The sequence below is a fragment of the Biomphalaria glabrata genome, chromosome 7, assembly GCF_947242115.1.
Source record: "Biomphalaria glabrata chromosome 7, xgBioGlab47.1, whole genome shotgun sequence".
Classification (NCBI taxonomy): Eukaryota; Metazoa; Mollusca; class Gastropoda; family Planorbidae; genus Biomphalaria; species Biomphalaria glabrata.
This window is the reverse complement of record NC_074717.1, coordinates 43,370,931-43,392,135: the sequence shown is the minus strand read 5'-3', so window position 1 is coordinate 43,392,135 and position 21,205 is coordinate 43,370,931. Positions and strand designations below refer to the sequence as shown.

The window sequence follows — 21,205 nt, the reverse complement described above, 5'->3', positions numbered from 1 at the left end:
AATTAATATGTTTGATTGACAAATAGTGTCAACGGGTGTCTTTTTTTTCAACATTTATGGATTAAATTTATCACATAGACTAAACCTAGATCTAGGTCTATCAGTAAGTTGACTTTGTTGACATTTTAAAAATATTTTTTTCCCACAGAGATCAAATTAAAAAAAAAATTAGTCTTACATTTTAAACTTTGTTGCCACGAATAAAACTGCATGATATACAGCGAATTCCAGGTATCTTGTTACCTTTACTAATAATAGATCTAAATGGCGAGTATTATATGGCTACACTAATTAACCTTGAAGCAAAATTTACAGAATCCAGTATAACAGATCTAAAAGTTATTCTTAATAATGCTAGAATAGTCCATTATTTGGGTGTGGCGTCTATAATTTCAGAATTAAACTTCACACTCGAGTTACCCCTTTATTCATCTTTCCTCATTCCAATGGAAATTCTCTTTTTGTTTACATCTAATCCTTTTGATTTCGCACAAATTATAAACAAAAAATAACGACGTAATATCATATACTATTAGCACATCCTTCCTTTTGAAGTTATTATCACACCCTTCATTTTAAAGTTCTTAAGAGTAATATCTACTAGCAGGGCCGGCCCTAGCATTTTCGGGGCCCTATGCGAAACGGATCGAGCGAGGCCTAGTCTGGGTAGGGATAAGCATAATGTCAAAATAATTTTTTTTTTGAATTAGAAAATAGGCCTACTTTCGTCTTTGCAATAAATTTTTTATCAAATGAAAGCTCGCAATGCCACTTTTTATTTATTGGCACCCCAAAATGTCAATTTCGTCTATTCTTTAGGAGACTTGAATAAATTCAAAAAAAGTTGAGGACTTTATCGTATATTTTGCCTTTTCATGAGATTTCCCGGAGGCCCTGGAAAATCAGGAGGTCGCGAAAACCCTGTTATTTTTTATACGTTATAATGGTTTAATTTAATAATGTACACTTGGAATTAGCGCGGGGCCTATGAAAGCGCGGCGCCCACTGCGACCGCATAGGCTTCAGTGGCCTAAGGCCGGCCCTGTCTACTAGGAACTTTAACAATTCGTCCATTTCTGGTTGTCTTGACTGACACAACAAGTTCTCTAGACGTTGGTCTATAACTGTCTTTTTCGTTTGTTCCAACAGTTTGCAGTTCATTGTCTCCATCGGTATCATAGTACCCAGAAATGTCTTCATCGAAACTCTTATTAAAAAAGCGTTGATTTCTTCTGTATGTTTTTCCACCGTTTGTCTTTACGATGTAAGATCTGGGTGCTGAATGTTTTTTTTTATGACAACTGCTTTCTGCCATGTTTGTCCTAGACGAACTCTCCTCCGACAGAATAATCTTTAGGTAGTCTTGCTTTTGCATCGTATTTCACTTTGTTTTTCATCTGTCATTCGTAGAGTAATGTCTCTGCATTTTCAGCTACCGATGGTTTCAATAGTTTGTGATCAGTTGAAATCATTCCCTGAGTCTTCTACTCGTCAGCAGTTGTGATGGTGAATACAGCAGTCTACTTATCGGAGTATTTCTATACTCGAGCATAACGAGATATGGATCTTTCCCACTTTTGTATGCTCTGAATCCTTTTGCTTTCGCATAAAACATAAACAACCAACAATGACGTAATACCATATAATATTAGCACAGAATCTTCTTCATGCAGTGGAAAATTAAGATTTTTTTTGCCTATCTTGAATTCTGGTCAAAGCTCCTGCGCCCAATTAATATATTCGGAAGAAGCTACAAAAGTCTGGACTGCATATACGGGAAGCTGCTAAAGAAATTAGTACCCTTTCATGCTTTCTGCAAAATGATGACAAACTGATAAAAACCCAATCCATCGAAAAAGCAAAAGAAGGTAGTGAATACTATGGATTCCCTGTAATCAAAACAACCAGAAGAAAGAAAAGACTTGATGGGAAGTTGAGTTCTAATGTAGGACTGTCAATAGAATTGCAATTCAAACGTAATACGACAGAAGTGCTGGACAGATTTCATATGGAGATGAAGGGCAGATTCCAAAGGCTGGAAAGAAAATGAATACCTTTAGGTTTCTTCTTGAACCAAGACACCTGTTAGATGAAGACACGCTTATGACAAACTGTGCTACTTTTCCTGTTTGTATGATGAAATAAATGGAAAATCGCTTTTTCAATGATGTCATTGATGCACGAGCACTTTTCATTAACAAACCAGTAATACAATTACCAATAGACATATTGAGGAAACAGGCTTCATATGGGAATTGCGTGTGCTCAAACTTTGCAACCTCCTCCGAATACCGCTAACTAAGGCCACTTCCATTACGTCATGTGAGAGATCATTTCTCAAAGCTCAAGTTCATCAAAAACTATTTCAGGAGCACAATGATGCAAGAAAGGCTTATCATGGTTTTAATGTCAGTGAAGTCACAAATACTAGAAAGTATCGATGTAGTTGATGTTATAGATGTCTTTGCTGCACAGAATGCACGACGTGAAGCGATATCAATTTAGATTTGTCACTTGTGCATTATTTAACTAATAAACAACGGTATTATTCATTAAAAGAGTCTTGATGATTACTTTTTGTTAAGTTTAATGATATACTGAACCAATTTGATTTGGGGCTTATTTATTTTTGCGTACATTATCTCATGTCATATGTCGAATGTCAAAATGCAAGGGGCCCCCAAACAGGTCAATCCCCCCGGGCCCCCAAATCCCTAGTTACGCCCCTGCGTAGCAAGTACATCTCATCGTATAATGGTGCACCAAACGTAGCAAGTACATCTCATTGTATAATGGTGCGCCAAATGTAGCAACTACATCTCATCGTATAATGGTGCACCAAATGTAGGAACTACATCTCATCGTATAATGGTGCACCAAATGTAGGAACTACATCTCATCGTATAATGGTGCGCCAAATGTAGCAAGTACATCTCATTGTATAATGGTGCGCCAAACGTAGCAAGTACATCTCATCGTATAATGGTGCGCCAAATGTAGCAAGTACATCTCATTGTATAATGGTGCGCCAAATGTAGCAAGTACATCTCATCGTATAATGGTGCACCAAATGTAGCAACTACATCTCATCGTATAATGGTGCGCCAAATGTAGCAAGTACATCTCATCGTATAATGGTGCACCAAACGTAGCAAGTACATCTCATTGTATAATGGTGCGCCAAATGTAGCAAGTACATCTCATTGTATAATGGTGCACCAAATGTAGCAAGTACATCTCATTGTATAATGGTGCACCAAAATGTAGCAAGTACATCTCATCGTATAATGGTGTACCAAATGTAGCAAGTACATCTCATCGTATAATGGTGCGCCAAATGTAGCAAGTACATCTCATTTTATAATGGTGCACCAAATGTAGCAAGTACATCTCATCGTATAATGGTGCACCAAATGTAGCAAGTACATCTCATCGTATAATGGTGCGCCAAATGTAGCAAGTACATCTCATCGTATAATGGTGCACCAAATGTAGCAAGTACATCTCATCGTATAATGGTGCACCAAATGTAGCAAGTACATCTCATCGTATAATGGTGCACCAAATGTAGCAAGTACATCTCATCGTATAATGGTGCGCCAAATGTAGCAAGTACATCTCATCGTATAATGGTGCACCAAATGTAGCAAGTACATCTCATCGTATAATGGTGCGCCAAATGTAGCAAGTACGTCTCATTTTATAATGGTGCACCAAATGTAGCAAGTACATCTCATCGTATAATGGTGCACCAAATGTAGGAACTACATCTCATCGTATAATGGTGCACCAAATGTAGCAATTACATCTCATTGTATAATCTTTAAAGATAAACCTATTTCGTTCTTTCCTTCTGTGGTTAACGGTCGTTGACTTGTAGCACCAAACTGCTGGTAGACTACTAAACCGCTGTAGGTGCAGGGGGCTGACTGGGTGTCATAATCGGCCAGGGCATTTCTATTTCATCCGGCCCATAAATTGTATATTATATGATGGACACCCAATTCTAGGTCTATCTGTCCTCAAAATCATTATGTTAAGTTTGATAATGTATTGATAGCTGTGATACAGTGAATATAGGCCATAAATATACGTCGCTCAGAGGGACCCCTTTGTAAGAGAATACTATAATAAAAGCTTTAACAATTTAATACGCGCTTTACTGACATCCATGCGGACCTTATCTTATAAAATACAGACGTGATTTCAAAAAAGATGATTACTATGGTCCTACCGACCCATTTGGGTACCGGCCCACCGAGCATTTGCCCGAATGCCCATATAGCCAGTCCGCCCCTGTGTAGGTGTATTATATTTTAACTTATAAAACTTTAAATAACGTGAATAACGTCTTTGTGACCAAACTAAATATAACTTTTTTTTTTTTACAATATAGACAAATTGAAGTTGAAATGAAATATAAACTTATATTTTAAACAGATCTAAATCACAATAAAAACACGTCTTTACACTCTGGCATCATGGAGTCGTCTGTGGCCTACCCAAGACAGCTTACGACATTGCCGTTTACCTTGCATCATTCACACTGCATAGGCACCAACCAATCGCAAACTTTTCTCATCGTCACCATAGAAACACACACACACACTTCATAACACCTTCTAAATAGAGTTTCAAGAACTCTGGCTTATTCTTTACCATCTTTGGTCAGATGCGCAAGTGATTATAATGTACTATAAGACTGCACCATGCGTCAACATCTCATAAATATAATAAGGCATTCGATCAATATTCTAAGTGAACAATTAAAGATACAAAACTATTTATAGCTTGATTCAATTTTTCTTATTTCTCGAGAATGCTTCAGCTTGACTTAATTCGTTGGTGCTAGAAGTCAAATAGATTAAGTGATTATGTTGTTTCTTGTGGGCGAAACTAAATACCACGTGATCTATCGCAGCAATAGTCTCAGCCAAAACAACAACATCAAAAGTTTTGATAACCCTTAAAATAAAATAAAAATAAAATGAACTTTGAAAAACTTTTATTCCTTTTGAGACATAGTTCCCCTTTCAGACCTTACAAAAGTATTGCTGACTCGTAGGAAGAACAGTTTAGAATGTTCTGGACAAGATAGAGATGAACATTGTAGAAAAAAAAATTGGACAATGATTAAGTAAAGTTCCCCTTTCAGACCTTGCGATCTATAGGGCAGATGATGTAAAGGTCACATGTTTCTATGGCCCACGGTTAACAAGGGTGTCATGTAACTATCACAATGACCAAGAAACAACATAATCACTTAATCAATTAATCTATTTGACTTCCAGTCTAGATGTAGTTTCTATATTATTTTTATATTAGTAGGCATGTCCAGTCTAGATAGAGTTTCTATATTATTTTTATATTAGTAGGTATGTCCAGTCTAGATCGAGTTTCTATATAAGTAGGCATGTCCAGTCTAGATAGAGTTTCTATATTATTTTTATATTAGTAGGTATGTCCAGTCTAGATCGAGTTTCTATATAAGTAGGCATGTCCAGTCTAGATCGAGTTTCTATATTAGTAGGCATGTCCAGTCTAGATAGAGTTTCTAAATAGGCATGTCCAGTCTAGATAGAGTTTCTAAATAGGCATGTCCAGTCTAGATAAGAGTTTCTATATTAGTATTTAGTAGGCATGTACAGTCTAGAAAGAGTTTTATATTATTTTTATATTAGTAGGTATGTCCAGTCTTGATCGAGTTTCTATATAAGTAGGCATGTCCAGTCTAGATCGAGTTTCTATATTAGTAGGCATGTCCAGTCTAGATAGAGTTTCTAAATAGGCATGTCCAGTCTAGATAGAGTTTCTAAATAGGCATGTCCAGTCTAGATAAGAGTTTCTATATTAGTATTTAGTAGGCATGTACAGTCTAGAAAGAGTTTTATATTATTTTTATATTAGTAGGTATGTCCAGTCTAGATCGAGTTTCTATATAAATAGGCATGTCCAGTCTAGATCGAGTTTCTATATTAGTAGGCATGTCAAGTCTAGAGAGAGTTTCTAAATAGGCATGTCCAGTCTAGATAAGAGTTTCTATATTAGTATTTAGTAGGCATGTACAGTCTAGAAAGAGTTTTATATTATTTTTATATTAGTAGGCATGTCCAGTCTAGATAGAGTTTCTATATTAGTAGGCATGTCCAGTCTAGATAGAGTTTCTATATAGGCATGTCCAGTCTAGATAGAGTTTCTATATTAGTAGGCATGTCCAGTCTAGATAGAGTTTCTATATTAGTAGGCATGTCCAGTCTAGATAGAGTTTCTATATTAGTAGGCATGTCCAGTCTAGATAGAGTTTCTATATAGGCATGTCCAGTCTAGATAGAGTTTCTATATTAGTAGGCCTGTCGTCTAGACCCGTGTGTTTTCTTACAATCTCAGTTGACGATATTTATAGTTACAACCAATCATTGTGGACTTTGATGCCAGCCTGCAGCCAAATGCTATAATTAACAATCGAACGAGCTATTTAGTGTAACAAAACAGGTCAAAGATCTTTGAGACCGTTCAATTGACAGAAATCGATCAGATAGTGTCTTCCCTGACTCGACCCATCACGCAATGCAACTTAGTTTCGTAGTTACTCTTGAAAGCCATAGTGCAGTGTCTAAACACATCAATCTGTCAAGCAGCCATAGTGCATTGTTTAAACACAGCAACCTGTCAAACTCTGACTGAGACAGAGGCGTTGCAAGAGAAAGGGGAATGTTTCATTGTAGTGTTTCTCCCTTCCCGGGTCCTTTCCCCCTTTTACTGTTAGAGGCAAGATGGCGAGCACTATGACCAACAGGTATCAACCGAATGAGCATAAAAACTTCTTACAAAGCTTATATTAACTCACTCTGTCGGTCTGGTACAAATTTTGAACACGTTATTTCTCCCACACCCATTCTCGGATCAAATGGAAACTTTACACAATTATGTATTGTACCTAACCAAACACGAATCAGTTAAAAAATTAACCGATTACTTAATTAATTATTGGTAATTATTCATTTTGTTATATATCGAAAAAGGGAAAAAGATCTATTTTATTGAGAGATAAAGCTGTAAATGTGGAGCTCTTCCTATTAGATAAGCTTACAGTAGTTTGTTTTCAAGATATACTCAAGCACGAAACATGGTCCTTAAATCAGCCAGGAAAAGCAATGTTTCCTTTCCGTGCAAACGTCTTATTAACTCACATCTTAACGAAATCCATTCATTTTATTAATTGTAAAATGCACGAGCTGTGGCAAGCTCTGCCAAACCAGAATTGGCTTGATTAATCACACCAGATTCTGCCCCGTCTGAAGAGGAAACCAAAACCAGTGACTCGTCTGAGTGCATCCATTGACTTACAAGAAAGAAGGAGTCATATATACCAAAGATAAGCCTACCTGTGAATTTCTTTGATAGACATTGATTGTTAGAGAATAAAGATTTTTACATAAACATACAGCAAGATAAAAAAAAAATGCTGGGTTTTTTAGCAGGACTATTTTTTGGGTTTATATTTGTATGAATGTGTAATTGAAGGCAAGATAAGCTTGGTTTTATTGAGTGGCTTTACGAGTTAATTCTGTGTATATTTTGAAACGACAAAAAAAAAAAAAGATTAAGATAAGCAAACAGAGCATATGTTGTCCTCTCTACAAGGCTCGATAAAGTCAATGGGGTTACATTATGTCTAATGGAAGAGCATGAAATCATTAGCGCATCGATCTCCTTCCCATTGAGTATCACATGAAGTCAGCAGAGCAGAGCAGACATGGCCTTGTCAGGAAAGTTACTTTACAGACATAACAAGGCATTCAGATCTTGTCGGATTGTCGGAGAATCTTGGAACTCTTATGGGAATGGAAAATAACGAAACCATTAAATAGAATTGATCATGAATCAAATCGTGGGGGAAAAAAAAGAATTGGTGACTCGTGGGAAGTTTAAAATGTTCTGGACAAGATATGCGAAACATTGTGGGAAAAATAATAGGACAACGGTTAAGTACAGCAAAGTTTCCCTTTCAGACCTTGCGATCTATGGGCAGATTATGTAAAGGCCATCTGTTTCTGTGGCCCACGGTTAACGAGGGTGTCATGTGGCCAGCACAACGACCTACCGCCTCAACTTTTCCCCAACTATTGTCAGGTACCCATTTAAGCTGACTTAACTTAGAGGCAACCAAAGATTCCGAAATTACAAATCCCATTCCTCACGAGGATTCGAACCCGGGACCCTGGAATCAAAACGCTTTACCGCTCAGCCACCGCGCCTCCACGAGAATTGTTAAGATTAAGAATGTTACACGAATACTTCCATGTTGTAACTCTAAGAGATGTAACTCAGCTAAGGAGCAATGCCAGATGGCGGATGTTGAATTAGAATGAAGAAAAGATGCATCACAACAAACACTTAACAACGACTGTCAGGTCTCGGGTTCATTTCCGTCACACACAAGGTCCAGTTCTTCCACTACGTCGCACTCAAGGTCTAGTTTCTCCACTACGTAGCACACAATGTCTAGTTCTGCCACTACATTACACACAAGGTTCAGTTCCTCCAGTACGTTGCACACAATGTCTAGTTCTGCCACTACCTAGCACACAAGGTCTAATTCTGCCACTACGTCACACACAAGGTCCAGTTCTTCTACTACGTCACACACAAGGTCTAGTTCTTCCACTACGTAGCACACAAGGTCTAGTTCTGCCACTTCGTCACATACAAGGTCTAGTCCTGCCACTACGTTGCATAGAGAGTCTAGCTCTAAGGTTCACCTGTCATTTCTTTCTATCCGATTTCCAGGCACCCGGCCACACACCTTTCCTAAAGAACAGTAGCCCTTACTTACTACAACTTTCCCAGTCTATTCTGGAACGGGCGGCTCGAAGAAGCTAAACAAACAATTGAAATGAATAGGACAAAAAATGTTACATTGTATGTTTTGGACAGAATAGATACAATAAGATTACTTTTTTTTCTTTTTTTATTGTGTATATATCAAATCACTCCTTCTGTCTGGTCCAAATCATTAACACGTTAGTTCTCTCACTTCCTAGTCTCGGATCAAGTTGAAACTTTGAACAATCATTCATTGTCGATGAATCAATGAAATAAAATTAACCAATTAGTTTATTATTTTAGTCGTAATTAATTAATTTTGTTGTATACGGGCGACTCGTTACAATAAACACGCGCAGTCGCACCCCGACAAACCAGCTAAAATGTTTTAAGTAATAATAGACTACTAAAACCTTCTATTTTATAAGTACTTCAATAGCTCAGTAGCAAAACACGTCGGTCTTCCATTATGGAGGCTCCAGCTAACTGAACATGCTATAGGGCATGAAAGTTGTTCTATATAAGTTTCATCCGAAAAGTCAACCAAAATTACCAATAACATGGCAATATACATACACTGAGTTGACAAATTCTAATAGTGCTCTCAGATCGCATCCAAAAAAGGTACGGTCCGCTGATAAACCAAAAGTTTATCCTTTTTGAACAGCAAACCTATAAGGCTTGTATTTGATTACTTTTTGAGTATATTGAGTCATTAAAATCATTTACATGATTGATTCAAAATAAATGATGGTCGATCATTGGAAGCGAGGTTTTTAATGTAATTGTCATATTTTGCTAGTCTTTTAAAAATAGATTTTAAAATAGATTTCTTGCGATAAACAAAGGAACATGGAAGGTACGGGGAAGTGTGTATAGAAGATTTCATGTGAGAAATGTTTTGAATCAACTTACCCAGTTTAGATCACTTGGTGTCCGTTCATTTACATTTCTGGGTTCTAGAATAACACCACATGGTTCTATTTATAAACAATAAAATCTACCTAAACATCTCCGACATATCGTTGGCCTCACTGAAGTAATTACTTGTGTTATATGTATGTACGTAATATGTTATTTCTCCAGGAAAGGTTGAAATGTTTGCGAATAATTTTTAAGCCAAAAATGACACCGACATCACAGCGTAGATCTAAGTGGAGAAATCCCAAATGAGCACTGAACTATATAGTCACACAAATTGTATCCTCTCGTTTTATCAGCAGACGACCCAGCGAAAAAAAAAGGGAGGCAAATCAGAGAGGGAAATGTTCCAGTTTAGGTCGAAAACAGAATTTCGTATTAGCTTGAACCGGACAGAACCCGAGCTCATGAAGTTCGCGATGAATATTTAAATGAACCGTGACCAAGCATTTATTCGTGTACACAGTGCTAATTTGTTGAAAATTAATATGCATAAGTCGTGATTGACTATAATACAAAATTTAAACCAATAATTTCGATATCTAAATAAAAACATAGACTATCATTAACAATTCATACAGACAGGGTTAACTGGAGGCCCTAGGCCATGTGAATTTGGTGGCCCTAAATGAAATTTAAAAAAAAAAGGAAAAGAAACGGAAAAAATAAAATTACGCCATTTATTTTAAACCTGCCTGTGTCGATATCCAAATTCTAAGTCGACAAATAACTGAAATTCATATTTCGCAATTTCCCTATTAGAGACTGAATTACTTCAGTAAACAAGATTCATAGTGCTCTACTATATTTGAGATCAAATCAAAGTTTCGAACATTTTCACTCTCTCTCTTTTTTAGCGGCCCCCGTAAGGGGAAAAAGCCGCTATTAGGTTTGTGCAAAATGTCCGTCTGTCCGTCTGTCCGTCTGTCCGTCTGTCACACTCAGATCTCGAAAACTAGAAGAGATATGAAAAATATTATTTCATCATTAAATCCGGCTTGAAAAGTTTAGGTGCAACGGCTACTTTTGGTTTTCTAAAAGCAAACCGTTTAATTTATAAAATTAATTATGCAAGCGATTTTTTCATAAAAATACACCAATTCTAAAACAATTACGTAAATGTAAGGGAGGCAATGTTACAATATGCTAACAAAGATGGACAATTTTTGTGTATTTTCAGTATCACTAAGTCAAATATATTTTTAAAATGTACAGAAAATGTTTACAACAAATACAAATAATAGTTAAAGACGTTTTTTCTGGTCAACTAGCTGCTAAAATTAAAAGAAAACATTTCTGTTTGTTTATAAAGGCTAATAATGCACTTTGTATGTAAATATCACGCACATTTTTTTAAATGGACTTTTTATGCAGCGATTTTCATGCAGTAGCGTAACGCCGCAACATGATCAGGTGCTAAACCAATTCCTTAAACTTTTTTTAAAAATCAGATTTTATTTATTTTTTGTTTAGTGCCCCCATCCGAATAAAAGAAGCTTATTTTTGTGCGTTTTGTCTGTTGGTCGGTCTGTCCGTCACGATTAGATTTAAAAAACTAGAACTCTAAAAGCTATTGAAAATCTGATTTACCCTTTAATGTTCCTCCCATAACATCTCAATAGTTTTAAGTATCTAAAATTGATTGTTCCGGATTTTTTTGTGCAAAACTAATCAACGCCAACAAATGTTTGTTTGCTCTTCTAACTTATATTACATTCAATTTCCATGCTTAAACGTTGCAAAAACACATTATCAATAATATGTTGTTCCGTTTTTTATGTAAATAGCATATTAATGCTAAATCATAATCTCTATACTGACTTATATTTCATTAAGTGTAAAAATGTTCCGGATATTGTTTTATAAAACATGAATTATGCCTAATGATTGTTTGAAATCGCATAAGGCTTTTAAAAAAAGTAATTTACTAGAATTGATTACTGAAAATTACTTTTTAGACATTTAATTTTCTTGTAAAACATAACATAGAATTTTTGTAATCGATAAAGAAAGTTCCGGATTTTGTTTCTTACAAATCGTCGTCAGAAATTTCCGAATTTATTTAAAAATCTACTAACGCGAAATAATTGTTTGAACTCCCTCTTCTAATTAATAAACAAATAATCTTCTCATTTACGAAATAATGTTTTTACGGATTTTTATGAAAAATATTTTAACTCACTACTCTCTTACAGTACATTTAACTTTCTACCTAAAACATTAAAAAATCTAATTATCGTTAATATTATGTTCCGATTTTTAAGGAAAACAGAATCCAAACACCAAAGTAAGGTATGAAAATCTCTCCACGTGGCTGTAGTACATCTAATTTTTATACGAGACCATCCAAAAAATTTAATTAACGGTATTACATTTATCTGAAATTCTCTTTTTCTTTTACTATTTATACAAACATCCGGAACAATCTATTATATAAACTTTTCAATTGTGTTCATACCTAAAAATTATTGCGATGTTTTGAAACGTAAAATAAAGGTTAATCAATTTTTAATAACTTTTAGTTGTTTTTTTTTATATCAAGATAACGGACAGACCGACTGACAGACAAATCGCAAAAACAATGTGGCTTTGATCCTTTTTAAATAATATCTATTAGAACTCAGTGCACCAATGTCTATGAACCCTCGTTAAATATCTCGTGTAAATAAAGACATTTTTTTTATGGTACCGGTACTAGCCTATTGTGAGGAAATGGAATTTTTTTTCTTTGACGTCATATGAATGGACTCTTTAAATGTAATGTTAAAAGAACGCACTCGGTGCACCAATGTCTATTAACCCTCGAAAAAATTGCTTGTATTAATGAAAACATATTGCTATAACTTAGCCAAATAACCTCAACGAAAGGATTATAAAATAACAAAATAGAATGTTTAATAACTAAATAGGGAACTAGATCTAGAATCACAGCACAAGCGTCCTTCTCTTATTTCATGTCTCTGTCCTGTGTCTCATGGTGCGCAGTCTCACACCTAATGACAACGTGCAATGGCAATGTAGAGTCATAACACTGCCCCCTCCTTAAAACTGTTCGTCTCGAACAAAGTTTGCCCCGCCATGATAACGATGAAGCCGATCCACGTGAACAACCTTGAAGCTAGACCGTGGAGTCTTCTGAATTCGGTAGACCACATCGTTGATCCTTTTAACGACACGAAAGGGACCTTCCCAGTCTCTTTGGAGTTTTGGGGATCTACCTTTTCTTCTCTGGGGGTTATATAGCCATACCAGATCGTTTTCCTGAAACCCCGAGGTATTTGCACGTCTATCGTATCTAGTCTTCATTAGATCGCAGTTATTCTTCATTGTCCCACGAGCCAGAGAATGGGTTTCCTCCAGACGCCGTCTAAGATCGTTGACATACTCAGTAGCAAGGACTGGTGTGTCTCTCGGAAGTCCAAATAGCAGATCACTTGGTAACCGAAGTTCCCGGCCGAACAACATCTTTGCAGGGGTATATGTAGTAGAGCAATGGATGGAACTCCTGTAGGACATCAGGAACACTGGAATGTATGCATCCCAGTTGTCCTGTCGATCATCGGTGACCTTCGACAAGTATTGTTCTAAGGTACGATTGAACCGCTCTACCATTCCATCTGACTGCGGGTGTAGTGGTGTAGTGCGAGTTTTATTGATGCCAAGCACCCGGCACATTTCCTGAAATACTCTAGATTCAAAGTTCCTGCCTTGATCGGAGTGTAGCTCCATAGGGACACCAAATCGACTGATCCAGTTCTCAACAAGCGTTTCTGCTACCGTTGTTGCTTCTTGGTTCGGTATTGCATACGCCTCCGGCCATTTAGTGAAGTAATCAATAGTTACCAATATGTACTTATTTCCTCGTCTAGTTTCAGGAAATGGCCCTGCCACATCAATTGCAATCCTTTCAAACGGAACTCCAACCATGTATTGTTGCATTTGTCCCCTTGTTTTGCGTGGAGGGCCCTTTGCGGCTGTACAGACGTTGCATCCCCGGCACCATTCCTCTATATCCTCTCTGTATCTGAACCAGTAGAATTTCCGGCGAACCTTATCGAGGGTCTTATTAACACCCAAATGAGACCCACTGGTACCATTGTGAATTTCCTGCAGCACCTCAGACACTCTGCTTTTTGGTAATATAAGCTGAAAACGCCTCGATGTGCCGTCAACGGATTCCCAGACCCTTCTTAGGACACCATTAATGATGGTTATTGAGTCCCATTGCGCCCAGTACGCTTTCGTGGCAGCCCCTTTTTCAGAGATGTGCTGCCACTCGGGCCGTTGTCCATTCTCCTTCCATAGCAGAATGGGAGCCAGATCATTATCTTCCAACTGGTCCTCTCTAATTTTTTCATCTGACCAGGATCCGGTAACATCTACTCCTAGACGACAACACTCAATTTCTTTTTCTTCTGCCTTCACGCAGTACCTGCACTCCATTTTGCATGGTCTTCGAGACAATGCATCAGCATTCTGGTGAATCAGTCCCTTCCTGTGTTCAGTCTCAAATTCATAACTCTGCAACCGTTCAACCCATCTCGCCACCTGTCCCTCTGGATTCTTGAAAGATAGTAGCCATTTCAAGGCTGCGTGGTCAGTTCTCAGTTTAAACCTTTGTCCATAGAGATATTTATGAAAATGTTTAATTGAATCAACTACAGCCAACAATTCACGTCTCGTAACACAATAATTCATTTCAGACTTTGACAACCTTCTACTAAAGTAAGCTACGACCTTTTCGTTTCCATCAATGCACTGCGATAGCACAGCACCGATCCCCGTACCGCTTGCGTCTGTATCTAGAATGAATGGTGTACCCGCCAGTGGGTATGCTAACATCGGCGACGAAAGGAGAGCCTCTTTTAACTTTTCAAACGCCTCCTGGCATTCTATTGACCATGTAAACCGCTTTTTCTGTTCTGTCAGTTGGTGAAGAACTCCTGCAATCCTAGAGAAGCCTGGAACAAAGCGTCGGTAATAAGTACAAAGGCCCAGAAAACTTTTCAGTTCCTGTACACTTTCAGGGACAGGCCATTGCCTAATCGCTTCACTTTTGTCTGGATCCGTGCTTATACCTTCGCTTGATACGACATGGCCCAAATATTTCACTTCCTTCTTGAATAGGTCACACTTCTTGGGGTTGATCTTCATGCCCGCACTTCGAATCCTTTGAAACACTTCTCTCAAATTGTTCAAATGTTCATCAAATGTACTCCCAAGTACGATAATGTCATCAAGATATACCAGACAAGTATTCCAGTTAAGACCTCTCAAGACTTGCTCCATCAATCTCTCAAAAGTGGCTGGTGCATTGCATAGGCCAAATGGCATCACCTTAAATTGCCATAGGCCACTTCCAGCTGAAAAGGCCGTCTTTTCTTTATCCTTTGGGTGCATCGCTACCTGCCAATATCCGCTTTTGAGGTCTAGAGTCGAAAAGATTTTTGATCCGGCAAGTGTGTCCAGTGTGTCATCAATACGGGGAAGAGGATAACTGTCTTTCTGAGTGACATTATTCAATGCCCGGTAATCTACACAAAACCGCAAAGTCCCATCTTTCTTTTTAACCAACACAACTGGTGAACACCACGGGCTGTTGGATGGCTCGATGACCCCTTGTTGTTTCATACTTTCCAGCATATCGATTGCTTCTTGCTGTTTGGCCAGCGGTAGACGACGTGGTGGTTGTCGAATGGGTCTGGCATTTCCTGTATCAATACGGTGCTGCACAAGGTTTGTAATCCCGCAGTCATTCTCGTCATTGGGAATAATGTCCATAAATTCCAAAATTAATTCCTCAGCCTTGTTATATTCTTCCATCGAAAGACTTTCTTTCGTCTTGATAAGAAGTTTGGGTATCTGTGAATTTTCCTTCGGTGCCGTGTTTGTCGATACCTCTGCGTCCAGACATTGTGTGATCAGATCCACGGAGTAACAGTCCGCTATGACACTACCCGCTCGTAGCTTTCTTTCCTGCGAGTAAAGATTCATGACCCTCACGGGGACCTTTCTATCATCAACACTGACCACTAACGTCTTTCCTACAGCCAGCCTATTCTCTATTCCTCTCGCTGTTTCTACGAGTTTCGTGCGGATAGTTTCGCAACTTCCTTCAATCTTTCCCCAAATTATACATTCCGATTGTGCTGGTATGGTCGTATCTTCTACTAACAAAATTCTTCTCACTAGACCTTCTCCGGTATCTTCCTCGAGTAGTGGAATCTCCATGTTAGCATATTGTATAGTACCATTTGCCATGTTTAAAGACAGCCCGAATGCTTGCATAAAATCCAAACCAAGGATACACTCGTCGGTCACATTAGCGACCAGGAAATCATGACTGAATGGTTGGGTTTGAATTTCGAAGTTTAGTCTAACCTGTCCTAACACTGGTATTAGTTCACCGCTGGCTGTTTTCAGTGTATAACCGTTCGTTCGTATCAATTCCTGATCTCCAATATAATCGGGTCGAATTATCGACCGAGATGCTCCAGTATCCAAAAGAAAAGCACGACACCCGCTGCCGATCTTTCCTTGTACCTTTAAACTTCTATTTCTTCCCAACACTGTGACAGAAATAACCATTTTTGGAGCTTCTGTATACCGTGCTGCCTGTCTCCGCTCCTTGAAACCGGCAGACTTTAGTTTTTCCCGGTTGCCGTTCTGCCTTCCTTGTGTTTGGCGTTCACGGCCCCGAAACACTCTGGTGCAATCCCTTTGCATGTGACCAGGGTTGTTGCAATTCCAGCAGCGAAAGGGTGTTCTGTTATGTCTGATATAGGGTCGCCGTTCGTCTCTAGTCTCTTCCACCACCCTTCTGACAAGCCGTGCTACATCCTCCTCCTGGGGTCGTCTTTCGTCTATAGCCTCCCCAACCAGTCTTCGTACCAGCTGTGTAGGATCCTCCTCCCGAGCATCTATCGTCCGGCTGTAATAAGTGGCCTTCGCTGAATCTCTGGCCGCCTCGTAGGACAGAGCATAGATAAGAGCTTCACTTACTTTCCGTTTTCCACTGATTCGGATGGCTTTCTTTAGTTCCGCATCTCGCACTCCATCTATGAAGGCATCTGTAACTATAACATCCACAAATTCTGGTGTTGCCAATGGATAAGCCAGACGGGCAAGACGCTCAATGTCCGCCGCTAATTCCTGTAGTGTCTCTCCACACTTCTGCTGTCGACTTTTCAATTGTATTCTAAACACTTCCTGTAAGTGTTCGTCGCCGTATCGCAGTTCCATTGTTTTGACCATGGCATCGAAGTCCGTCTGGTCCTTCATGGTCTGTAACAATTCGGCTGCCTTGCCTCTGAGTGCCAACACCAGACCAGTTGCTTTCTCTGCCTTTGTATTCCATCTGTTTACTTTGGCCGCCGCTTCAAACTGCAATCGGTACACCGACCAAGAAACAGAACCGTCAAACACCGGCGGTTTAGTCTTCCCAGCCATTTCATTCACAGTGGCCCCAGCATCTTGTTTCTTTTCCAGCTCCGCCTTCATTTCACTACGTAGTAGTTGCATTTTAGAATTGAAATCCTCTACCATTTGGGACCTTAGCTCAGTTACATCATTTCTTAATTGTTGTTTGGAGTCGTCTATATCCTTCTTCAACTCAGTCACAAATGATTTTATAGAGATCAGTTCATTACCCATTTCTTTTTTAAGTTCATCCTTTAATGATTTCATGTCTTCTTTCATTGAGTTTCCTATGTCAGTATTTGTTTTGCCTTGTTCTTGTATCATGTTCCAAAGCTCCATCATAGTCGGTTCTATTTCAAACTCATAGGTCTCCGGGTCCTGTTCTTCCTCTATCATGCTTTGCCTAAGACGCTCCATAAGTGCCTCCTTGTTGCCGCTCACCTTCAGCTCTCTACCTCTGAGTTCCTGCCTAAGTTCCTGTAGTGACAGTTGACTAAGTGTTTTCTTAGACGCCATCTAGTATTAAAACGTTGATCAACTAAAAACAAAACTTATGTTGATTTACCCGAAAATGGACTCGTTCGATGTCCCATACATAGATCTAGACCATCCTCTCCCCTTTCGTTGAGGATCCCACTATCTGACACCAATTGCTATAACTTAGCCAAATAACCTCAACGAAAGGATTATAAAATAACAAAATAGAATGTTTAATAACTAAATAGGGAACTAGATCTAGAATCACAGCACAAGCGTCCTTCTCTTATTTCATGTCTCTGTCCTGTGTCTCATGGTGCGCAGTCTCACACCTAATGACAACGTGCAATGGCAATGTAGAGTCATAACAATATTTTAGTCTAACTAAGCCGTGTGACGTAGTGTTTTTTTTTCCTTTGACGTCACATGGAATGAATTCTTTAAATGAAATGCTAAAAGAACGCACTCGGTGCACCAATGTCTATGAACACTCGAGAAATGGCTCGTGTTGATAAAGGTGATTTTTAGTCTAGCTAGGCCTTGTGACGTAGTGTTTTTTTTTCCTTTGACGTCATATGGAATGAATTCTTTAAATGAAATGCTAAAAGAACGCACTCGGTGCACCAATGTCTATGAACACTCGATAAAAGGCTCGTAATGATGAAGGCGATTTTTATTCTAGCTAGGCCGTGTGACGTAGTGTTTTTTTTCCTTTGACGTCATATGGAAAGAATTCTTTAAATGAAATGCTTAAAGAACGCACTCGGTGCACCAAAGTCTATGAACACTCGATAAAAGGCTCTTATAGATGAAGGCGATTTTTAGTCTAGCTAGGCCGTGTGACGTAGTGTTTTTTTTTCCCTCTGACGTTATATGGAATTAATTCTTCAAATGAAAAAAGAACTCGGTATAGTAATGTTTATTAAGCCTCGTTATGTGACTCGAGTTTAAAAAAGGAATGATATCTTGATTTAGATCTAATCTAGATTTTTTTAAAACTAGATCTAGATTTTTATTACAGTATATCTAGATCTGGATTTATATTCTAATTAAAATTATTTTGGAGTCTAGATCTAGAATTTCTAGATCTAGTTTAGACTAAAATAGACTAGATTAAGATGTAGAATTTCAATTTCTAAACTTAAAGTGTAAAAAAAAGTGTAGATTTTCATTTCCAAACGTTTTGATCAATATTGTAATGTTTTAATATACTAAAACTAATCTACTATTTTTTTTATTAAATTTAAATTTAAATTTACGGCAAATGAATCTTTGAAACATTATTACTTTTGACCATCTGATGGCTGCCTGGTCGTGCCGTTTGCGCGCTGGACTGTCGTTCAGATTTATGGACGGCCCAGGGTTCAAACCCTGCCCGCTCCCATCCCCCGTCGTCCTGCGGGAGGTTTGGACTAGAAAGTAATTATCTTCAACTCTGAAGGAACATCCGAAACGTGTAAAACATTTTACATCAAAATTAAATCACCTCTTGAATATTATTTGCGAATATGCAGATCCGACAGGGATCCGACTTCGACGGGGGCCGCCTCTGAGTTTGTGTAACACAAACTCTCTTTGTAATCTTGTTGTTTTTTTTTGTATTCTTGTAGTGGTTTGCCTTGTCCGTCTGTATTATATATTATAAGATAAGATAATCCGGCCCTGATGAAGGGGGATTGATAGAAAAGAAAATCTGATTTCTCAATCGTTGTCTATCTCTTTATAAACCATCCTTTAATCACCGGTCACCCCCTGTATTTCAAATAAGATTACCACTGCCTCAATCGCTCCCCCCATCCTGCCCGACCCCCTTGTTAGTAAAGCGTTCTTCTTCTTCTAGCCAGATTTTTGCTGCTGAGCTGAGAGCTCTTTTGCAGACTGTGCCAAGGAAAAATAGTGTGCTGTTTTCTTCAGTTGTTCAGCACTGCCGTACAGTGTTGGTTATGTTGGGCTGTAGTGCTAGTAGGGTCTGTCTAAGACCGGGGTCGGCAACCTGCGGCTCGCGAGCCACATGCGGCTCTTTGGGTGTGAAGCTGCGGCTCTTTAGTTCCATACACAAATATTATTTATTGTATCGAAACATTTTTTAAAATAGTTCTGAATCTTTAAACGAATATTAGGCACCGATTCTATCTCTCAGCCACTTGTACTCGCTTTCCCCCACACCCCTCCCCCATTACACGCGCCGTCACTGTTGTCAGTCCGTCGGATGTTTCTTTGTAAGTATTAATTCACTTTGACGCAAGACAAATTGGCATCTTAACCACCTGCCATGACTGTGACGTGTAGTTTGTTATTGTTTTTTAAATAAGTTAGAAGGGAATTAATCTTCTCAAACTTAGAAGCAATCTACAAGTAATGCTATTCTGGCAAGCTGTGCGGCACCACTAGAAATAGCACAAAAAGGAAAACCATTTACGATGACGAGTATGTCAAAAACTGCTTCCTACGTGCATCTAAAGAACTGTTTCATGTTTAAAAAAACAAACAAACAGAAATTAAAAAAAAAAAAATCAAAGATTTGCCACTATCCGCTGAAACAGTACAAGAAAGTATAACTAAAATGTCTGGAAGATATTCAACTTTTTTTCTTCCTTATCACTTGCTATAGATTAGTCTTGGGACTTATAGACACGGCACAAGTTGCCCATTTTGTCAGATATATGTCTTCCCAAAGTCTAAAAGAAGAACCTCTAGGAATGCTGCCGTTTGCGTGACAAACTAGAGGGGACGATAGGGAAAATGCCGTGCAAAAATACCTTGAAGACAGTAAGATCGATTGAAATAAAATCATTTAAAAAGCAACTGACAGAATATGACAGGAAAAAGTAAAAGGGCAACAACGATTCGTCGGAGCAAAAAAAACCAAGACATTCTTATGTTTCACTGAATAATGCACCAAGAAATGCTTTGTGCCCAAAACGATTTCAACCTAAATAGATGAGGTCATGAATTTGGTAATCAAGACTGTTAACAGCATCTTGTGAAAAGCACTCTACCACTTAAACGAAATGGAGACTCAGTATTCCGATCTCCTTCTTCCCAAACAAGTGCTATGACTTTCCAAAGGTAAGGTGATGAAACGTTTAGCTTTGTGCTTGAATGAAATAAATACATTTCTAAATGATGAAGGCATTTATCACACCGAATTAGAGAACGACAAAGAGTTGCAAACATTTTACTTTATGATTGATATAACAGAGAACTTCAAAGAGCTGAATCTAAAACTGCAAGTAAAGGAAAACCCATCATTTGTTTTGGTAGAATTGGTTTGTTTTAAAGACAAATTTATTCCTTTTGCAGAAGATATTCAGAACGGTCAATTACTTCATTTTGAATGTCTAAAGCAGTATCGCGATAAAATCAGTGAAACTTTTAAGATAAGATAATTTTATTGATCCAATCAAATGGAAATTGAATTTGACTACAATTGACAACATCAGCGTAACTACTGTACAATAACAGTATAGATGAAAAATTCGAACAACATTCACACACGAAACCAGCGCTTAATGAATTAGACTTCTATGTACTTCTCGAAGACAACAGCTGATCTTGTAAT

The 21,205-nt window shown here is 38.2% G+C and overlaps 1 protein-coding gene across 1 annotated transcript in view; it reads right to left on the bottom strand.

Moving 5' to 3' along the window:
- Nucleotides 1-10,073, bottom strand: part of LOC106069685 (short transient receptor potential channel 7-like) — a 51,588-nt gene extending 41,515 nt beyond the window's left edge. The window contains exon 1 of the mRNA XM_056034856.1: nucleotides 9,742-10,073. The gene's annotated coding sequence lies outside the window, so the exon portion shown is untranslated. The remainder of the gene's footprint in view (nucleotides 1-9,741) is intronic.
- Nucleotides 10,074-21,205: the final 11,132 nt, after the last annotated feature.